Source organism: Natator depressus, chromosome 27, assembly GCF_965152275.1.
Source record: "Natator depressus isolate rNatDep1 chromosome 27, rNatDep2.hap1, whole genome shotgun sequence".
Taxonomy (NCBI): domain Eukaryota; kingdom Metazoa; phylum Chordata; order Testudines; family Cheloniidae; genus Natator; species Natator depressus.
Window position 1 is genome coordinate 14,586,943 of NC_134260.1, and position 18,688 is coordinate 14,605,630.

The 18,688-nt window shown below is 54.1% G+C and overlaps 1 protein-coding gene across 4 annotated transcripts in view; it reads right to left on the bottom strand.

Moving 5' to 3' along the window:
- The window catches only part of ZNF385C (zinc finger protein 385C), a 194,551-nt gene that overhangs the window by 119,778 nt on the left and 56,085 nt on the right, over positions 1 to 18,688 (bottom strand). The gene's annotated exons all lie outside the window — the stretch shown is intronic.

The window sequence follows — 18,688 nt, forward strand, 5'->3', positions numbered from 1 at the left end:
TGGCCCTTTCCCCCTTTCAACTCAAACATTGGGCTGAGCTGGGGGTTGGTTTTTGGGGTACTTTGGCCATGTTTGGTGGAGCTTGAAATCATCTTTGGTCCGCAGGCATCCCCGGGTCTGGGGGACCGGCAGGAGCTAGCCCTGCACAGGATACTTGAGGGGGAGCTGGGAAACCGCTCCCAGGGAGGTGCTCGTTCACCCAGCGGTGCTGTGACAATGAAAAACGGTGCCCTCCGAGATGTGCCAGTGCTGCGGGAGCGGCCCGGCTGCACCCCAGTTTGGGGGCCCCCGGAACATTTGCCACCCATGAAAGGCAGGCCCCGAAAAGGTGAGAAAGATAGAGCCACAGCTGGTGTTTATCACTCACACACTGTACAGACAGCCTGAGACCTCGGGGGGAGCGCAAAGACCAGCTGGACAGAGGGGTTCTGCTACTGTCTGTGGGACACAAGGCAGGTCCCAGCATCCTACTAGACAAGCTCGTGCCCGAGACCAGGAAGTGTTATACGGGATCGACTGGCGCAGCAGCAGCTACTCAGCCCGGGGCGGGGGGTCTAGTGGTCAGAGCACAGAACCGGGCACTTAGATTCATCCAACTAAAGGCCAGAAGGGCCCATTCTGATCATCTAGTCTGACATCCTGGATGTGACAGAGAATCGGGGATTCCTGTCACTTCAGGTTGAACGTAAGTTTGTATTTCTCCTTGCATGTTCTATCCCTTTCCCTGCCCTTTGTCCATCTTGTCTGCTTAGGCTGCACGCTCCTTTGGACAAGGGCTGTCTATTATTCTAGGATTGTACAGCACCTAACACACCTGGTCCCAGCCCCCACCCCCGCTCTAACCCACTAGACCCCATTCCCCTTCCTGAGCCAGAGCCAGAACCCAGAACTCCTGCCTCCCAGCCCCCCCCCAAACTAACCCACTAGACCCCACTCCCTCCCAGAGCCGGGGAGTGAACCCAGGAGTCCTGGCTCCCAGCCCCTCCTGCTCTAACCCACTAGACCCCACTCCCTCCCAGAGCCGGGGATTGCTTCAGTTTCTAGCCTTTAGTCCTTGACCTCCAGGCTCTGTTCCTGGCTATGTCCCAAATCTAACCCGGGGCCCTCGGACAAGCCCCTTCACCAAACAGGGACATGGTGTTACCCAGTCAGTGGCGGGGTTGTGAGGCTGAAGGCTCTTAAAACCCCTTTGCTGAAAGATGCTTGTAGCAGGGCTTCCCAGGTCTGGCTCCAGGCCCTGCCTCAGTTTCCTTCCATTTTGCCTCAAACAAACCACGGCAGCTGGTGTTTCTGCCACACTTCTCCCCTTGTGGGTGTTGTTTACCCCCATCAAACACTCCACAGAACCATCCAGCCCTCATATCCCCAGTGAGCCACGTCAGCAGCTGCCACTAGGCTCAGAGAGGCTTCCTAGCACTTTATCATGGCTTCCTCATCTGCCCGCCCTACAGTCCTTTTCAGCCCTCCCAGCTGGGCTCCAGATCCCTGTCAGACCCCGCTGCCGAGCCTTCCCCAGGCCCCTTGCAGAGACCTCACTGCTTGGGAGCCCCAGAGAACTGGACCCCCCTGGCCTTCAACTCCCAGCAGGCCTGGTTTCGAGTCACCTGCTCCCATCCCTTGAGTCCTGGGAACAGTCCCGTCACCTGGGGTGGGTGGGGGGGGCCCGAGCTCCACCTGGCACAGGTGAGGATGGTGTTTTTGTAAGCACCGAGCGGTGGCGGTGCTGTTAATACAGGCCCAGGATGACACCCCTTACCGGGCCCATTTAGGAGCCCTCCGCGGGGCAGTGCTGCTAACCCAGGAGCCCCGAGCCCAGCGGTGCTGTGTCCCGTTAGCGAGCTCTCGCGGTGACCAGCGCAGGTCAGAGGCTGCCCTGCCCTGCCCGGCCCCCTGGTCTAGAGGCCTCCCCGGCCCTATCTGCAGAGCCGGGGTGTCTCCTGTCAGGGTCACAGAGTTCCAGGCCATCTCGTCCGACTTCCTGTACGACCCAGGCCTGAGCCTGTCCCCCAGCAACCCCTGCACCGATTCCCTCTGCTCCGAGACGCTTCTCTAGGCCTCTCGGAGCAGGGGAAGGGGGAGAGGAGGTGACTGACAAAGAGACCCATGACCTCCCCTACTCCCTCGCCAACCCCACACTTTCTGTGGGGTTCTCTTTTCCAGAGCCCACCCTGGGACGCCTGCAGAGCCAGGTTTTCAGAGACGTTGAGCCCCTCCGGCAGCTCTGGCTGGCACGGCTCGCGCTCCGCTCAGCTGGAAAGACTCCCAGCAACCGCTGCACTGGTGAAATAGCTTTCTGTACGGCTGTAAAAACCCGGGAGGAGCAGCAAGAGAAAGGCACTGACCGAACCCACAGTCTGGGCCGTCCCATCCCGAGCGCCCGTCCTGCTAAGCGGTAACAGAACGGTTCAGCAGCTCTTCCCTTGCAAGGGCGCAGCACCTCCCAGCAGCCTCAAGAGGGAGCAAACACTCTCCTTCTCCCCGAGATGGCAAAAGTTGTAAGTGTGCCTAGCTTGCTGGATAGGGAGCAGGGTGGGCAAGGCTGGGACCAGGTCTGGCGAATGGCAATCAGGGGCCCTGGGAACCCCTTGGGCCAGAGCCACTCCCCCAAGGCCCCACCCCGTTGTCCCACCCTCCACTAGGAGTGGCAGGGGCTTCCCACCCCAAGAGGCCAGGGCAGCAACATGAGAACCCCAGGGAAAGCAGCAGGAATGGCAGCAGGGGGTGTGGGAGGCAGCATGTACCCCACCAGCTGCTTGTCCCTGCTGGGGTGGGGGCTACGCCCACCGCACTCTCCCCCTACTGCCACTCACACAGTCCTCTACTGGGTTGGGGTTGCCAGCACCCCCCAGAGCAGCGGTCTTGGAGTTAACACCCTCTTGAAATGCACTGCACAGTTCACAGCAATTGTCTCAGGCTCTCTGCAAACTCAGGCAGATGTTGCCACATCGGTGACACTCGAATCACATTTTCCAGCTTTCCTTTGCAAGTATAAAAGCTAGTGAAATGAAGGCTGAGAGCCGGTGTACTCCCATGACTCCAGGAGCCAGGGCCTGTAGTACATGTGCTATGAGACTTAATGCCCAAATTATTATTATTATTATTATTTTCTGTACTGTGTTCGCTCCTAGGAGTCCAGGCATGTGCTAGGTGCTGTACAAACATAGAGCCTATGTTTCTATCTCACGCACCGTCATGAAGTCACAGCAGGCTGCGAAGGGGAAACCCAAGGAAGAAGCAGCAGCCAACACGTCTCCATGGGGACGTGACTGGACTCACACCTCCAATGGAGGAGCAGGGGGGCAGCATCCTGAGCTAGTCGTGGCTGCACGGGAAGGAGCAGGGCAGCAGTAAAGCCGAGGCAGTTAACGTGGCCCTAGTGGAATAGGAAGAGCTCGTGTGAAGATACTGGGAGAGAGGACCAAGAAGGCCCATTAATCAAGGTAGAAGACGACCAATTAATCCTGGTCTGTACACGGCTGGGTGACTGTCCTGAACCACCCTGGTCGAAGCGGCCTCCCAATGCCAGGGAGGGAGTCGTCTGGACAAACAGGAGATAACAAAGCACGTGTCCCTTGGCAATAATGGGGATGGGGGAACATGGGGCATGGCCACTGGCCTTGCTCAGCGTCACTGTGCGCCACGCACTGCGGTCCATGCTAGGGCAAAGCAAGCGTGAAACACCACCGTCCTGACTCGGCAGCACGTCACACCCGCTGCCTGCTGGCAGACGCAATGGCACAAGGCGGCAATGGTGAACTGGGCTGCGGGGAGGCACAAGTGGCAGGGGATGGGCCAGCTGCAGCCTGGGGCCTGCAGGGAAGTGGCTGCATTCACCCTGAGCCAACGGTGACTCAGAGAGCTCCGGTCAGCTTCCAGCAACGCGCTACACCTGGGCACGAAGCCATCGCCCCCAGGGAGCCCAACCGGTACAGAACATCGCAGCACGTCACACCTGCTCTACGCCCCCTAGGGACCAGCAAGTCACGTGCAAGGTCTTGGCCTTTATCTCCAAAGCTAAGATCATCTGAAGCTCCAGGACAAGGAACATGGTGGACAACCCCACGCTCCAGGCACAGGAGAGCTGTCCCAGCACGGACACGGTGCTTTCCCAGGGACCAGTGTGAGACTAGGAGACGAACGCCTGTAGAGACCAAGAACATCCAACCTTGCAGCACCATCCTCTCCAAGCGACAGGCGCGCTGCTCCGACCAGCCTTCGCTCACACACACAGCATGGTGCGCACATCACCCCCCCAAAAATAAAACCCCAAACAAACCCCAGGCTGCTCCCCCAGTTCTCCCCTGGGCAGAGCGGAGAGAAGTGACTGACATCTGTCACTTGAGGTCCGTCCGGTCACTTAATGCACGACGGGAATGTTCTCAGAAACGACGGCGCTAAGGGTGGTATAAAAACCTTCACAGAACAGAACATGGTTAGATGAATTAGTGATAATTACACGGAACAATAATTAGAACCGTACTGTAACTCCACTCCACAATACAATCAACCTTATGGTGTGGGCGTTGGGGGCGGGGGGAGTTATCCATCGTGAGCCCACTTCAGAGCTTTCCCAATATTCCCAGGCCCAGGCCCTGATATATCTCAATCACAACAAACTCCAGAGGAACCCGGGGGCTCTCTTGAGCTGTAGACTGAGCTATGGTGCTTGGAGAGGCCTGGAGCTTTGCTGTTCAACTGGACGCAGCGGACACGCTGGCTTCTGGTACCTGGTTCGGGCCCAGGGAGGTCTTGTCTACAGAAGCGTTGTACCGGCTTCACTACAGCTGTACCGTTCAAGGGATACAATCGGGTAGGCTCAGAATCCCTAAATCCTTATTTACCCAACTACACAGGCAGCTGTGTTTTGAAAACCGCTGCACCCTGGAGTGAATGGGAACTGGTGGGTATGTGGCACTGCTAAAAATCGGGCCACTTATTTTGGTGGAGGGACTCAGAAGCCCACCGCTAGGCTAATTTTTTCAGACTCTTGCTCGTGAAGTTGGAAAGAGCATTTGTCGTTGTCACGGAGTCCCCGGGCGATGCTCTGGAACTGCTCCCCATGAAGCCAGGCAGGACTCTGGGGAAGTCTCCTCTCTGGGAGCAGCCTGTCTGCAGGACACACAGCTCACCCGGCTTCCACCTTCCTGGGTCTGACCTCGGAGCATTCAGCATCCTCTGCCCCTCCGTGCGCTTCCCACAGCGAGTCCGCCCAGGCGGGGTCCTGGGGAAGCCAGAGGGTCCTGCACCCCAACTCTGAAGTCAGACGTGACTCTCAGCCAGCGAGTAAAACAGAGGTTCATTAGACGACAGGAACATGGTCTAAACCAGAGCTTGTAGGTGCAGAGAACAGGACCCCTCAGCTAGGTCCATTTTGGGGGGCAGTGAGCCAGACAACCCCGTCTGCCCTTCACTCCATGTCCCCAGCCAGCCCCAAACTGACTCACCCTCCAGCCCCTCCTCCTCTGGGCTTTGTCCCTTTCCTGGGCCAGGAGGGCACCTGATTCCTTTGTTCTCCAACCCTTTAGCTCTCACCTTGCAGGGGGGAAGGCCCAGGCCATCAGTTGCCAGGAAACAGGGTGTTGGCCATTCTCTGTGTCCAGACCCCTGCACACACCTGCCCTCTAGGGCTCTGCAACGATCACACACCCTTACCCCACCCCCTAGAGACTTAAGAACTGCCTAGGGGAAACTGAGGCACCCCCACACTATTCAGAGGAAACATTAAGAACAGTCCTGCTTCGTCACAGTCATCTCTCATGAGTCTATCACAAGTCTCGTGGCATTGTGGGTCTTCCTTTAAGTACCTACCCCTGGTGGAGGAAAACTCTAAACCGTGACCTCCTCCAAAGGCTCAAAATAAAAGAACCCACAATGTAATTTAAAAAAAAAACAAAAACACACCCATGATTTTAAGCCAGTCTCGTGATTTTTGACTCGTGGGTTTTGAACACTTGTGATTGCCATAGGTGCTGTGGAACGGCGTTTTCCCGCTGCAAGAGCAAGGAGTTAAACAACAAAACCGTTGCTCTGTCAACTCTGGAATCCTGCAATGTACGGTCCCTAACCACAATGCACGATAACCCGTGGTGCCAGCTGCACTGGGATGCTCAGAGGTGCTTGAGAGGCAGGTATGCATTATCGACTGACCCAGCAGCCAGCAAACACGTCTGGAATTTGCTGCTTGCTTCTGCTCGTACACCCAGGAGTGGCCAGCAGAGAGAAGGACAGGGCAGAAAGAGGGACTGTGACAAGTGATTGAAAAGGATCCACTCCGTGTGCATTTCTCTGATTTACACAGGACAAGCTCTCGCTTTCTGCCTCTGATTCCTTTCAGAGGGACTCTTAGGGTTTGGGTGGGGTTGTTTTTTTAACCTTTTTTTTGCCCCCCCCCCCTTTTTTTTATTTTTCATCTGACCCTTTCTCCAGTTCGTCGCTTTTCCCTCCCATTGCCTCTGGTTTTCGAAGGCAAAGAAAGAGAACACAACCGTGGCAGAACAGGCCGGGGAGGCGGGAATTAACTACACAAGGTCTCAGAGGGGCACTGCCAGGAAGCCTCTGGGGCCGAATTTTCACAGCCGGGCCGTTAGTAACTCGGCCAGGCTCGTAAGAAAGGTGGAGGCGAGGTTCCTGTGTGGCAAATCCTGAAATCCCTCCCAGGCAGACGGCAAGCACGGGGTCTAGGCACCACAACCACCTATGCCCTATTCTGAGAGCCTGGGTGGCACCTGAGTGGTATCTAGGCCTTTGGTGGGCCCTATGCCCAGGTTGAATTTCACACACTGGGGAACGGCACCTGCAGAGGAGGAGTCAGCTCGCACCCCCAGCTGTGAGCACCGCTCACTGTTCGCATGCTGGCGTTCTCTGGGCACACCCTCTGCACCTTCCAGGGCAGCGGGGGCTTCAGAGTCCTGCCCCCTTGTTGAAACAGCTCCTCCTCCCCCTCCCCGGCCCTTCGCTGACCACCCGGCTATGGCAGCTGTGCTGATGCCCCAAGGTGCCACGGCCACGGGTCAGACAATACACACCGGACTGAGATCTGGGATTTGTCAATCTCCCCAGCTTGTTCCTGGCCCCCGGCACAGTGCTGCTGCTGATACAGCTGTCAGCACCACGGGGGCCGAGTCCCTGTGAATCAGAGCTGGATTTGATCTTCACAGCCCTCAGTGAGCTTGGGCCATGTTTATCTCCAGGACACAGACGGCAAACTGAGAGGCACACGGTAGATGGAGTCACGTGTCCAAGGTCACCCAAGGTGAAAGTCTGTGGCAGAGCTGGAAACTGAACCCAGGTCTCTCGAGTGGCAGTTCAGCGCTTTGTGGACCTACAGGGCCTTTTCCTGCTGCTCCCTGCAGCCCACCGCGGCGTGGGACCAGCATCCCAGCCCCCTCCCTCCAGCCTCAGCCGAAACTTAAACCAGCAACAAAGCAAGACAAACTCTAAGGAGACGAGGGTCTGGAGTCTGGGCCTGACGGATGCATGACAACACACCAGCCTCACATGTCCCGACACAGCAGCCGTGGCAAGATGTACGTGTATGTGCGTGTGTCTCTCTCTCTCTCCAATGCCCTCCTTTTACCGTTCCGGGTATTTTCACCATGATTGCAGCCAGGGCAGCCAAGCTAAAATTGGAACGTTATCCGGACTAAATATCTCAACAATCTCACTGGTCTTAAAAAAAACCCCCGCTGTTGCCTTGATTAGCGCGCAGCTCCCCGTCACGGCTCTCGTTACAAGACTGAAAACGCCTGCTCCAGCCGTATGCTCGCCTGTCTCATTCACTTAACTTCTCCGGTGCCTCCCGTGTTCGTTCCGCTCCTCAGGTGTCGGGTCTGTAATTCGGTGATTAGTTGCCCATCCGGGCCCACGGATTAGCTCCAGAGACTCGTGTTTTCACAGCTGCCGACTGCTTGGCTGAAATAGGTGAAATTTACCCCAGCAGAGTGCACCCCTTCAGTCCTCTACATGCATTCGCTGCACCCAAAAAGAGAACTGTCCAGGCACTTCCCATCCCCATATCTGAGCCCCTCTCAATCACTACTGGAGTGTATCCTCGCCGACGCCATGTGAGGTAGGCAGATAGCATCCCCAGTACACAGAAAGGAAACTGAGGCACAGAGTAGATTGAGTGATTTGCCCAAGGTCAGACAGGACATCTGTGGCTGAGTCAGGATTTGAATGCGGGTCGCTGGAGCCCCGCCCAGTGTCCTAACCCACTAGACCACCCTTCCCCTCTGGAGGGGTGTGAGGGGCCTTGGCTTACAGCAGGAGACAACTTTACAAGGGGATCTGCAACTTCAGTTGATTCTTAATAAGATCAGTGGTTGCTTGAGTGCAACAGGTGTGGTTTCCACTACTCACCCCCCTCCCACCACCAATCTTTAAACAGCCGCTTGGCGGTGCCAGCTTCTGCATTTGTCGATGCCTGTAGCTACACGATGCACAGAGGCTGAGACAGGGCACAAACCTCTGGCTAATGGGGGGTAGGAAAAAGTTTACTTTGGGTGCAGGTTATCCAAAGGCTGCCTCCCGCAGGGTGTCTTACACCTGCCTCTGAAGCAGCTCCCACGGGAGACGGGACTGGGCTAGACGGGCCTCCAGCAATTCCTATGGAACAGCTTTTACACACGAGACTTTAGCCACCATTCCAGGTCGACCGACAGATCTGGTCACAGGCGGGCACGCAAAAGCTCCACATTGGCGCAGAGCGGACACATGTGTTGTCCCCACTGGAGCCGATGGGTTTTGGTCCCCAGGAGACCAGAAATTGCCTCCCTAGCTCCACAGATGGCAAGACAGGGGCACGGTCTCCTGACAGCTATGAAAAGCTCCCTGACAGATGTCTAAATCTCTCTGAAATAAAAGAAGGTCAGAGTCACTGGACCGTCATGCCACCAGAGATCTTGGCAGCGAGGCACTAAGTGCTCCCAGGAGTCTCTCTCCTCAGAGTGACGCCCGCAGGGCATTTACGGGTGAGGCTGTGAGAAAGCACCAGGGGCAGGTGCTGGGCTGCCCAGCACACACGAGCCAATGCCCGCAGTGTGATGGGGGCAGAAGCCTGGTGAACAGCCAGGTCTGAGCTGCCAACATGGACAGGGCAGGGAAGGGAAAGCCAGACCTCTACCGGGAGGGAAGGGGGGCAAAGTGAGGACAGTGAGTCTTGCTGCTAAGGCACTGGCTGGGGACTCAGGAGACCTGGATCCGCCACAGACTCCCTGTGTGACCTTGGCAAAGTCACTTCATCTCTTGGAGCCTCAGTTTCCCCATTTGCAATAAGGGGGATAAATATTCTCCCCTTGGGTGCAATTCTCCAGCCTGGGTCAGACTATGTGATTGGAACAATCCCTCCTTGCCTTAAAATCTAGGAGCGGGTACAGCAGGAGCCTGGAAGACAGAGACACAGTTAGAGCTCCAGGGGGCAGCAAGAAATAAACCGAAGCAATGAGAACTGCCGTGCTTTGCTCAGGGAGCCTGAGCTGGGAAATGAAGCAGACAAAGGATAAAGGTTTCAAAAAGTGCCTAAGTGACTTAGGAGCCTAAATCTCATTGTGACTCAGGCTACATCCCCACTGCAAACAAAGCTGTGTTCTTAACTGCTGTTAGCTAACCCAGTGAAGGTACAGCACATCAGCTTTAACTCCAGGTCGCAGCCTGGGCTGGCACTCATGCCGCTATGTCCTCACTGCTGTTTGAAGCTGGATTAGCTAGGCCGAGTCAAGAACTCAGAATTACAACCCCCACCAGCATCTTGGCTGATTTCCATGGTACATCTTCATCTCCAGACCCTGAATACAGTAAGAAACCGTGAGGCAGGGAAGTCTTCATGCCGTAGTAGCAGCTAGTTTATCATTTTAAGGCCATTTTTATAGCCTTGTATCACAGTCCATAACCTCGGGTCTCTCTCTCTCTCTCTTCTTTAAATAACACCATAATCACACATCGCAACAGGGTGTAATGCAGGGACAAATGTGAGAGAGAATTTAGAACCGGAGGCATTAAACATCTAAAATAAAGAAGAAATGGACTATTTTATAGACAGTGCTCAACTGCAGAGCTCATCTTCCCCCCATGGAGCAGCCAGATGGACATTAAGGGGAAAGGTATGGAGTTAAATCTCTCCTAGGTCTGGGATCTGAATTTTCAGATGCTCAAGTGACCTCCGACCTAGCCATTGAACACGAGCCTGGATTTGAACTGCCTGAGGCCACCGGAGAGCAGGCTGTGTTTAGCCCCAGAGAGGTTCACATTCTCACCCACCCAACGTCATGACTTATCCTCCATGCGTGTTTTGTACGTGGGACCAAGGCGGCAGGACTCCTGGGCTGTATTCCCGCCTCTGTTGCTTATCTACTGAGAGTGAAATTCTCCCCTGCACACAGGGTCTAGACGGGACTGAAGCTCGGAGCCTTAGTTCGGTGGCTTAAGTCGTGCCTCAGCCTAGTTCTAGGCAGGAGTGAGTTTCAACCTCTGATCATGGGACTAGTCACTGTAGCACCTTGTGCCTCAGTTTACCCCCTTTTTAAATGCACATCACAACAATTCCCTACCCAGCAGGGGAGTCGTAAGGCTCTGTTAAAGTTTCCAAAGCGTGCTGGGATCTCTGGGTGAAGGATGCTATATAGGGTGCCTGTATCCGCACATGCAACCCTGCAACGAGCGCGGCCCTTCACCACGCTCCTGTCAGAGCAGGCACAGAACAAGCCCCCAAGCGTCCCGCTCAGCCGCATTAACTCCGAGTTACTAAGCCAGGCCCAGCGGGGGATTATTTTTGGAAATTCAGGTCACATAAGTGGGTGAGGCACCATAGCACGCTCCCAAAGCTTCCTCAGAAGCATCATGAAACTGCACTAGCTTTGCTGGGGCGCTGCACTGCATTTTGCCCAGCCCCGTCCTACGAAGAACACACACAGTGGATTTCACCCAACTCCCCCTCTTGGTTCTGGACATTCTCCTATTATCAAGCCTAATTGACTCACTAGATTCACAACATCTTTGTCCAACCGTATGAGACAGACACAGGGGTTAAATTACCCCAATGGGCCATTACGACGGCACCAGGGAGTTGCCAAATCAACCTGAAGCTGAAAATCCCGGTCATATTGATTTGGGACTTAACGGGGGGTGAAATGTACGGAACTTGATGACTATGGAGCAGCAGGTTAGAGCATTCATCATCTGCATTTCAGCATACAGGCTGCAGCGGGCGTACAGGCCAACTCCAATTTGCGGTTGATTTTCTAGAGACACAGACTGGGACCGTTTCATCTTTATCCTCTCAGGAGTTTTGGAGTCAGGGCAGCTTCAGCCCTGAGAATGGAAGCCACAGCATATTCAGCAGTGCTGTTAGCGGCCCCAACCAAGTGACAACCCCATTTCACACAGGGGGAGCAGAGGTCCAGAGAGATGAAGTGACGTGACCAAGGTCACACAGGGGGCTGTGGCAGAACCGGAACCCAATCTCCCAAGTCCCAGTCCACTGCTTTAAGCACAAGCCCATCCTTCCTAAACGAAGTCAGCAGAAACGAGCTCTCGTTCCCATCTAGGTCACCAGTTTGAATCCCCCCGCCAGCTTGGTGGTGAACGGACACCTCCACCCCGTGAGGGCTGGGTGTGGAATGGTGGAGGCCAGGCCAACCTAACAGCAGAGGTTCCATGCAGCCACGCGCAAGGCTAACCTGCCCCTCGCTGTGACTCCCAGCAGGAAGGCCCAGGAAAGTCTCCGCGCCCACCCCCAGCTTGTCCTTGCAGGTATATGGGCAGTGGGGCAGCTGGCACCACCCCCCGCCCTGCTGGCCCTGCTCTGTGGATAAACAGTCTCTTTTCCTGACTTTTCCCCCCTGGCTGCAACCGGCCTCAGGAGGGAAGCAGCTGACAGCTCCTAACCTCAGGAGCAAAACCAAGGGTGGTAGCAGATTAAAGCAGCCGAAAGCCGGAGTGAGGTGAAGTCCAGGCCCTGGACTGCACCAGCAATAATCGGCTGCAAAATTCAGCACCAGCAACCGATCCCTCCGTTGCTCCCCTCGCTGGAGCCGAACCAGCGCTGAATTAGGCAGCTGGCTTTTGCTAGTGCAGATTCACGGCTCCTGCCCTCGTCCTCTCATGTGTCCTGGCATAGGAGGCGGCTCTGGGGTGGAGACTGGCCTGCTTCAAGGGCCAGTTATCAAGAGAGCGCCGCTCTCATTTAGGCTGTTAAGCAAGTGGCCAGATTTTCCAGAGAGCTCAGCTCATCGGGTGCCCGTTGGAAAGCCTGGCCTTTATTTCAGCGCTTAGGTAGGAGTGGAATTCCTTGGACTAGCTACTCCTGTGAGTGGCTGCCAAGAACCTGAAAATCTGGTTCCAAGCACAATAGAGCGCCTAGGTCAAACCAATAATAAATCATTCAAATAGGAAGTCACACCCCTCCAGTACCACGGGTGGCAGAACGTCCCTCTGAATCGGCATGAGCAAAAGCAGAGTCATCCCAGAAACAGTGAGAGTTCCTCAATTTACTTTTGACGCAGAGTCAGCTTCTGGAAATGATCCTAGAGAAAGTTCTCTGGCTTTACTGCCCGAGTGCACACCAGGGAGCTGAGAACTCCTGAATTCCCCACCCAGCTCTGACACTGATTTTGGATCACCTCAGGCAAGTCACTTAACCTCTCTGCTGGCTTTCCCATTCAACGGCAGGGAGAATACTAGAGCACTGCAGGGCAGGTTCCAGCTTGCGCATGGTGTTGGGGATGACAAGGACCCCATATTTCTATTCAGTGCACCAAGCACTAAGGCAGCAAAGAGACGCTTTCATACTAACCTGCTTCAAATCTTGGCCACACAATCCCATTACTGGTGCTAGACAGAAGATCCATGGCAACCACCCCGCCATCAACGTGAGCCGAGGCACCAAGAAAGTAACACATAGATGATCAAAGGACAAATGTGTTAAAAGAATCGATCTCCTTGGACTGCATCTCACTCAGTGCCCCTGGAAGGGAAGGCCTGTTACCGGACAAAACCCTGGAGCATCCGGTCAGGTTCTCATGAACTGTGGTCATCTTCCTTCTCAAGCAAAGGCTTTATTCCAGCCACTTTCTCGAGGTGCGTGCCGACACGTGTAAGGCTCATTGCCCCGTGCACTGAAAGCTGACTGCCCCATCTAGCATGAAGACGCATTCGTCTTTCTTTAATCTGTGCAGAATCCGATGCATCTATTCATGCCTCACGAGGGCATTTTGCGGTACTCAGTCCGGGCTAATTACAAACAGTGGGCCACATCGTTGGTGCAAATTGGCATAACTCAGCTGGAGTCAATGGAGTGGTGCTGATTTACGCCAGCTGAGGATCTGGCCCACAAACGACTAGTAACTTTGAAACCAATTCTACTCCAGCATTCAGCTCTGACGAGAAGCGTGGGACAAACACAACAGGCTTTAGCTAAATGCCGAAGTCCTGGCTAAGATGGCTAGGAGTTTAAATCATGTGGTTTAAGTCCAGACATAATTTAGTAACAACTAGGACTGATTTTCATTATTTGGGATTGAATCAAAAATGATCCAGATTGAGTCTTCTGACAAAACCTTTGGCATCTGAATTTTAAACATATTTGTACTTACAAAGACTCACAAGGAAGCCAGGAATATACAACAAACCAAGAAAAATCCTAATGAATGCAACCCAAACGGTTTCACATTATTGCTGGCTCGCAGTTTGTGCTTTGTGAAGTAAATCACAGTTATTGCTCATTAAGTATTCCCATTAGAAGCGGTTTGCATATAGCAAGTAATTAGCTGATATTTTTATAGCACTTTGAAGATGTAAAGCCTGGTACTGAAGCACTGTGGAAGTACTAGAATATCTTAACTTCTATATACACAGTAGAAACATGTATTCTTATTGATAGAACAGACACATGCTTACAGTTCAGCAGAAGCCACCGTAAACCCCCCAATGCTAAAGTCCATCAGAAGAGAAAATCCATATTAAATGCTACTTTGGAAGCTTTTCTTACTGACACTGCAAAGGATCCGGCCATTTCTTTTTACAATCACTTTACTTAAGGAGTAGCTTTCAGTGCAGTTACGACAGATAGATTTCCAGCCAATTCATCCCGGCTTCGTTCAGTACAAATGGCTTTAAAAAGGCGATACTTCGCATCATTAATCTAACGCACAAGGCTCTTACCTGAATGGCACCGAACAGACCGGTTTCCCTGCCTGGGTGCTTCCCGGCACCCTGCTCCCCCTGTATGAGACAAGAGAGTTAGGAGAGGAGATGCCCCGACAACAGACTCCCAGGGAGAATTTCTGACATTTGTCTCATATTGCAAGGAGCACTTGGACACGGTTCGATCACCACTAAATCAGCTGTTAACAGCAAGCTGCGAACAAAGCCCCGGGCAAACAGTGAAAGTTCGGTGCCTCAAGTTTCCCTAAAGCCCCGAACATCACATGGGAGAGCAGGTGCCAACTGGCACGCGGCTGTAACTGTAGCAATTACCTTGAGCCAAGAATGGGGAGAATGCACCTGCCATCAGCTCTGTAAGAGTGAATAGATGGGAAGCTCCCTGCACCGGCTCTAAGGTCATGCCCGGAAAACGCTGATTGCTGCTACAGGGCCCCGAACGCAGAGCTACTGTGACGTCTCCCAGCACTCCCGAGACGGAGGGGGCAGGCACCGCAGCAGGACCGAGGCGCAGGGTCTGCTTTGAACCACTCTCAGTTTGCCCCCCTTCTGCAGGCTCTAGGGCGGGGAGGTCACCGGGCAGCCAGGACTGCACACGCTTTCCCTAGGACAGCCCAGCACACGGAAGATCTAGGCGCCACTTTCCCCTCTCCAGGGGCATTCTGGGCGCTGGGTGCAAACCCTCTGCTGAGCTCTTGGCTGGATTGCTCCTGTCCCCGACTTGGCAGCTCGGCCCGAGCCCTTCCCCAGGGGCCCTTCCCCCATCCGGCAGCGGTTCCCGGGGCTAGAGCAGCCCAGGCCCAAAGCCAGCACATGGGAGGTAGCAGCTTGGCAGCCCAGGAGCCGTCAGCTCACTCTGCTCCTCGTCCTTTGGCCATTCACACAGGACTTTGTCTGCAATCACCTAAGATGCACCACACTGGCTGTCACCTCACCCCTCTGCCGGGGTCTTCTCCCCATCCCACAACAGCGAACAAGATTTGGGATTCTCTGGTCCTGGGATTCAATGGAGAGTCAACAAGCCCAACAGTGCCTGGGCCATCTTTGTACCCCTTCGAGCTCCTCGGGACAGAGAGCGATGTTGTGTTTTGGGTGTGTCCAGGGCCTAGCCCAAAGGGGTCCTGTCCATGACTCGGGCCCCTAAGCGCTACCACGATACAAGTAAGTAATGCTCCTCTCTGGACAGACACCTGGTTAAATGCTCAAACAGGGTACAACTCACTCACAAGCGGAGGGTTTCTAACCACGAGAACTGGGGTCAGGAGGATTCCCCTGGGGGAGACAGGCCGGGACTCTGTTGCACTGGCCTAAGTCACCAACCTGGTTTATTAAGACGTTAGACCTCTGAGTTCCATGCTGAGGGACTGTTTTTTTCCCCCTTTCTTCAAACAGAGCAATCTTGACTACAATCAGACTTGCTGTAGCAGGAAACTTGATTGTGTCCAATGATTCCACAAATGACAAACAAACAGACAGTCCTCCACCTAAATAGACTTTCCCCTTCTGTGGGAGGCTAAAATTCACAGCAACAGACTTTATTTACAAATACAGCGTGTGTTGTGACATATTTATCCCCTCCTTCTAAATCTAACCATATCATCTTTCCCCCCTTTCTAAGCTTGTCTGATAAATTGTCAATAATATAAGAGACGTTACTTGACAATCGAGATTAGAGTCCAGTTCCACTAACTGAGCTTTCCAAATGTAAAAACAACAAGGCAGATCTGAGAAAGGCACTGGGGGTTTGCGGTGGCTCCTTTGCAGACCTAGGAATATCACAGGCCAAATCCTATCCTTAAACGACCTTTGTGATTCCAACCAGACATTCCCCCGCACGTTGAACTCTCCCCACCGAGGAACAGAGCAGAACGCAGTCCTGAGACATGCCTGTGTGGCTATCAGCTGGGGACCATCGCCAACTCTCGGTTGTGAATCTCAGGTTGGTAATGTGCCAGGGCTATCTATGTTCTGCATCAACAGAAAACCAGCATGATGTGGGCTGTCTTCTGCGTTAACTCAGGACAAACCACAGCAGGCCAGAAGGATACTCACTGGGGTGGCGGGGGGTTAATTTTTTCACCTCTTCTGATAACTTCCTTGGTGCTTTGGGGGTCTCACTTATTCTGTTAGGAGGCCAGCTCCACGCGCATTCTTCTGCATGCAACAACCAGAGCAGCATCCATACTGGTAATGCTGGGAGCCTCTACCCAGATCTGGGTTATTACATGAGGTGGAGGCTGCCACTGGGCCCCAACGCAGGCCAGTCACCATGCCCTGGTACCCCAGAGCGACGCCAAACCTGACCCATTCCGCTCTGGGAGCACTTTGCGCTGGTGTAGACAGTGGGGCAGTAGAGAACTGAGTCCTAGCTGATTAACGAGCTTCACCAAGGACCAGCAGGGACCAGGGGGAGCAGGGTAAAGAGTGAGAGCGTAAAGGATGCGGTAGAAGGCCAGGCAGAGCGTGTAGGACTTTACTTCTGTTTTACAATCATAAATGAGGGAAAAGTGGGTTTGGTAAGGGGGCGCTGTCCTGTGCATGGAATGGCCTGTTCCGGCACCACTAAATTAGCTCCATTATTTCCTCTGGCAACTTGTTATGAGGCCGGGGAACACGGATCTTGCCTGAACACTGACAGATCCTGGAAACACACAAGTCTCTCTCGCACCAGCAGGGAGGGGAAGCAAGAGCCAATGTGTGTGCAGAGAGTTTGACAGTTAGTCCAAACAGATTCAGCTGGAAATGGTAGCACAGCAGCAAAAGGCAGAATCGGAGAGATGGAGAAGAGGAAGATTCATCATCCAGCTGTTGTTCCCTTTAGCCTCGGCCATGCAGACTGCAGACAGGGAACGGCGCGGGACAGTACTTTTAGGGCAGGCGTCACAAGATCCTTGCCAGTTTGTGTATATCAGCACAAAGGACAGAGCAGAGCAACCCACTGCTCCCTGAACTGTCTTGGTTACACGTGAGCACAGTGCTGCAGTGCCGTGCCCCAGGGCCGAGGGTTTCAAAGCAGAGTACGCGGCACAGGTGCCGGCCCCACTCTGCACCAGGGCAGTGAGTTTACACTCGGGGATTGCACCGGCAGCTACACGGGGGCAAAAACCCCTGATGCCAACCATGCCTCAAAGTCACCTCACCTCCGTAAACCCCTCCCAAGCACCTTTACACCCACAGGAGAAGGTGGCAAAAGCCACTGCTGTTCAGCATCTTTCTCCCAGAACTCCAGGGCATCTACTTCAGTCTTGCTCAGCCCTTGTTCATCTCGGCCGTGGCCAGCAAACGCCGCGCAGAAAACCTGTCCCCCCGATCAGGCTTGCCAGCAGGCAGAGAATGAACCTGCAACCCGCTAGACCAGACGGAAGAGAGGAGGCGGCTCTCTCGCTGTCTCTGGAGCAGGAAAGATATTCCCTGACCACACCGGATTTGTCAGCTGGGGGGAAATGAAATAGAACCAGCCAATGTTACTTCTTCCGTGGCTCTTTTCCCTACACTCAGAATCAGTTGCTAAGGACTCCAGCAGACGAGGAGCATAAGAACTGCGCTGAACTGGTCACAGTAATCCCGCAAAAAGAAAGGGAGTACTTGTGGCACTTTAGAGACTAACCAATTTATTTGAGCATAAGCTTTCGTGAGCTACAGCTCACTTCATCGGGTGCATACTGTGGAAAGTGTAGAAGATCTTTTTATACACACAAAGCATGAAAAAATACCTCCCCCCACCCCACTCTCCTGCTGGTAATAGCTTATCTAAAGTGATCATCTAAAGTAGTCTCTAAGGTGCCACAAGTACTCCTTTTCTTCTTGCGAATACAGACTAACACGGCTGTTACTCTGAAACCTGTCAGTAACCCCGCAGCGGAGGCTCGTAACTGTCAGTGCAGCTGGCCTAGAGCAGGATCATGCTGCTGTGGTCTCTCTCCATACCTCGGGCTAAGCAGTAGGGGAGGCCACAGGTGGAGGTTAAGGTCCCGGGGAGTTCCGGAGTCAGTCCCAGCTCTGCTTTAACGACCTGGGGCAAGTCCCTGTGTCCACACTGCAAGAAAACATCCGCGGAACGAGACTCAGGGCCCAGGCCGGTGGGGCTTGTGCTGTGGCACTAAAAACAGCAGCGTGGACGTTCCCGTTCGGGCTCTGAAACCCACGGAAGTGCCCGGGTGGGAATGAATACCTGGCGATTTTTCACGCCGTTGCATGGACCTGAGGATGCAGACCCTGTCTCGGAGACTCGCTGCCACGGAATAGGGCTGTTGGCTTTTTTGGCAACACAGATGTACCCAAGCCCCAGTTCACCAACGCACCTAAACGAGTTTGAATCAGTGGGGCTCAGCACCTGCTTAGCTGCTTTGCTGAACTGGGACCTTAAACTCTCTATCTGAAGGGCTCACAGGCCCCTGTCACCACAACATCTGGGCACCTCACAACCCCCCTGCAGGGCAGGCTATTATCCACATCGTACCAGGGAGAAACTGAGGCACAGAATAACCCAAGGATCTGCTGGAAAGCCCTTGCTCCACTGATCGCCCAAGCAAGC